The 4,288-nt window shown below is 51.0% G+C and overlaps 1 non-coding gene across 1 annotated transcript; it reads left to right on the top strand.

Annotated features, from left to right (window-relative positions):
• The first annotated feature begins 3,867 nt into the window (after nucleotides 1-3,867).
• On the top strand, nucleotides 3,868-4,021 carry LOC145787023 (5.8S ribosomal RNA). Its single transcript, XR_014291348.1, has one exon. It is a non-coding gene; the product is annotated as a 5.8S ribosomal RNA (ribosomal RNA).
• The last annotated feature ends 267 nt before the right edge of the window (nucleotides 4,022-4,288 follow it).

Raw genomic sequence — 4,288 nt, 5'->3', positions numbered from 1 at the left:
CCAAACCCTAACCCTAACCCTAACCCTAACCCTAACCCTAACCCTAACCCTAACCCTAACCTAACCCTAACCCTAACCCCTAACCCTAACCCTAACCCTAACCCTAACCCTAACCCTAACCCTAACCCTAACCCTAACCCTAACCTAACCCTAACCCTAACCCTAACCCTAACCCTAACCCTAACCCTAACCCTAACCCTAACCCTAACCTAACCCTAACCCTAACCCTAACCCTAACCCTAACCCTAACCCTAACCTAACCCTAACCCTAACCCTAACCCTAACCCTAACCCTAACCCTAACCCTAACCCTAACCCTAACCCTAACCCTAACCCTAACCCTAACCCTAACCCTAACCCTAACCCTAACCCTAACCCTAACCCTAACCCTAACCCTAACCCTAACCCTAACCCTAACCCTAACCCTAACCCTAACCCTAACCCTAACCCTAACCCTAACCCTAACCCTAACCCTAACCCTAACCCTAACCCTAACCCTAACCCTAACCCTAACCCTAACCCTAACCCTAACCCTAACCCTAACCCTAACCCTAACCCTAACCCTAACCCTAACCCTAACCCTAACCCTAACCCTAACCCTAACCCTAACCCTAACCCTAACCCTAACCCTAACCCTAACCCTAACCCTAACCCTAACCCTAACCCTAACCCTAACCCTAACCCTAACCCTAACCCTAACCCTAACCCTAACCCTAACCCTAACCCTAACCCTAACCCTAACCCTAACCCTAACCCTAACCCTAACCCTAACCCTAACCCTAACCCTAACCCTAACCCTAACCCTAACCCTAACCCTAACCCTAACCCTAACCCTAACCCTAACCCTAACCCTAACCCTAACCCTAACCCTAACCCTAACCCTAACCCTAACCCTAACCCTAACCCTAACCCTAACCCTAACCCTAACCCTAACCCTAACCCTAACCCTAACCCTAACCCTAACCCTAACCCTAACCCTAACCCTAACCCTAACCCTAACCCTAACCCTAACCCTAACCCTAACCCTAACCCTAACCCTAACCCTAACCCTAACCCTAACCCTAACCCTAACCCTAACCCTAACCCTAACCCTAACCCTAACCCTAACCCTAACCCTAACCCTAACCCTAACCCTAACCCTAACCCTAACCCTAACCCTAACCCTAACCCTAACCCTAACCCTAACCCTAACCCTAACCCTAACCCTAACCCTAACCCTAACCCTAACCCTAACCCTAACCCTAACCCTAACCCTAACCCTAACCCTAACCCTAACCCTAACCCTAACCCTAACCCTAACCCTAACCCTAACCCTAACCCTAACCCTAACCCTAACCCTAACCCTAACCCTAACCCTAACCCTAACCCTAACCCTAACCCTAACCCTAACCCTAACCCTAACCCTAACCCTAACCCTAACCCTAACCCTAACCCTAACCCTAACCCTAACCCTAACCCTAACCCTAACCCTAACCCTAACCCTAACCCTAACCCTAACCCTAACCCTAACCCTAACCCTAACCCTAACCCTAACCCTAACCCTAACCCTAACCCTAACCCTAACCCTAACCCTAACCCTAACCCTAACCCTAACCCTAACCCTAACCCTAACCCTAACCCTAACCCTAACCCTAACCCTAACCCTAACCCTAACCCTAACCCTAACCCTAACCCTAACCCTAACCCTAACCCTAACCCTAACCCTAACCCTAACCCTAACCCTAACCCTAACCCTAACCCTAACCCTAACCCTAACCCTAACCCTAACCCTAACCCTAACCCTAACCCTAACCCTAACCCTAACCCTAACCCTAACCCTAACCCTAACCCTAACCCTAACCCTAACCCTAACCCTAACCCTAACCCTAACCCTAACCCTAACCCTAACCCTAACCCTAACCCTAACCCTAACCCTAACCCTAACCCTAACCCTAACCCTAACCCTAACCCTAACCCTAACCCTAACCCTAACCCTAACCCTAACCCTAACCCTAACCCTAACCCTAACCCTAACCCTAACCCTAACCCTAACCCTAACCCTAACCCTAACCCTAACCCTAACCCTAACCCTAACCCTAACCCTAACCCTAACCCTAACCCTAACCCTAACCCTAACCCTAACCCTAACCCTAACCCTAACCCTAACCCTAACCCTAACCCTAACCCTAACCCTAACCCTAACCCTAACCCTAACCCTAACCCTAACCCTAACCCTAACCCTAACCCTAACCCTAACCCTAACCCTAACCCTAACCCTAACCCTAACCCTAACCCTAACCCTAACCCTAACCCTAACCCTAACCCTAACCCTAACCCTAACCCTAACCCTAACCCTAACCCTAACCCTAACCCTAACCCTAACCCTAACCCTAACCCTAACCCTAACCCTAACCCTAACCCTAACCCTAACCCTAACCCTAACCCTAACCCTAACCCTAACCCTAACCCTAACCCTAACCCTAACCCTAACCCTAACCCTAACCCTAACCCTAACCCTAACCCTAACCCTAACCCTAACCCTAACCCTAACCCTAACCCTAACCCTAACCCTAACCCTAACCCTAACCCTAACCCTAACCCTAACCCTAACCCTAACCCTAACCCTAACCCTAACCCTAACCCTAACCCTAACCCTAACCCTAACCCTAACCCTAACCCTAACCCTAACCCTAACCCTAACCCTAACCCTAACCCTAACCCTAACCCTAACCCTAACCCTAACCCTAACCCTAACCCTAACCCTAACCCTAACCCTAACCCTAACCCTAACCCTAACCCTAACCCTAACCCTAACCCTAACCCTAACCCTAACCCTAACCCTAACCCTAACCCTAACCCTAACCCTAACCCTAACCCTAACCCTAACCCTAACCCTAACCCTAACCCTAACCCTAACCCTAACCCTAACCCTAACCCTAACCCTAACCCTAACCCTAACCCTAACCCTAACCCTAACCCTAACCCTAACCCTAACCCTAACCCTAACCCTAACCCTAACCCTAACCCTAACCCTAACCCTAACCCTAACCCTAACCCTAACCCTAACCCTAACCCTAACCCTAACCCTAACCCTAACCCTAACCCTAACCCTAACCCTAACCCTAACCCTAACCCTAACCCTAACCCTAACCCTAACCCTAACCCTAACCCTAACCCTAACCTAACCCTAACCCTAACCCTAACCCTAACCCTAACCCTAACCCTAACCCTAACCCTAAACCCTAACCCTAACCCAATTCAACTCAACTCAAATGTAATCAATTCAAATCACATCAAAATCAAATCTAATAATAACAATCACCAATCAAGAATCTCTAACCCTAACCCTAACCCTAACCCTAACCTAACCCTAACCCTAACCCTAACCCTAACCCTAACCCTAAACCCCAACCCCAACCCCAACCCCAACTCCAACCCCAACCCCAACCCCAACACCAACCCCAACCCCAACCCCAGCCCCAACCCCAACCCCAACCCTAACCCTAACCCAATTCAACTCAACTCAAATGTAATCAATTCAAATCACATCAAAATCAAATCTAATAATAACAATCACCAATCAAGAATCTCTAACCCTAACCCTAACCCTAACCTAACCCTAACCCTAACCCTAACCCTAACCCTAAACCCCAACCCTAACCCCCAACCCTAACCCTAACACTAACCCCCTTTGCCCCCTTTGCTCACTTTGCCCCATTTGCCCCTTTTTCCCCGGTTTGCCGCTTTTGCCCCTTTGCCCCCTTTGCTCACTTTGCCCCCTTTGCCCTCTTTGCCCCGGAACGGGGCTCGAAGCGTCGGGGGCCGACCGCTCGACCGGCGACGTCCGAGCTACGAGACGAGCGACTTCGGAAAAAGAAAGCAGAGCTATCGCTCCTTACGGTGGATCACTCGGCTCGCGAGTCGATGAAGGACGCAGCCAGCTGCGAGAATTGATGTGAATTGCAGAACACATTGAGCGTCGACGATCCGAACGCGAATTGCGGCCTCGGGTTAATCCCTTGACCGCGCCCGCCTCAGGGTCTCACCGAACGAACGTGCCTAGCAGTAGACGCCCTGGTGCGGGTCGGCGACCGAACGTCGCCGTCCCGTCAAAGCGAGGCCGAGCGCGCGCTGCCGCGGCGCCGATCACGGACGGGAAAGCGCGAAGCGGCGCCGCTCGGCCAGGAAAAAGGAAAAAAACGCGACCTGAGGTCGGACGAGAGCACCCGCCGAATTTAAGCATATTACTAAGCGGAGGAAAAAAAACTAACGAGGATTCTCTCAGTAACGGCGAGTGAAGCGGGACCGTC

The sequence above is a fragment of the Aplidium turbinatum genome, chromosome 17 (assembly GCF_918807975.1).
Source record: "Aplidium turbinatum chromosome 17, kaAplTurb1.1, whole genome shotgun sequence".
NCBI lineage: Eukaryota > Metazoa > Chordata > Ascidiacea > Aplousobranchia > Polyclinidae > Aplidium > Aplidium turbinatum.
The sequence above is the reverse complement of the archived record's forward strand: the minus strand, read 5'-3'. Positions and strand labels throughout refer to the sequence as shown.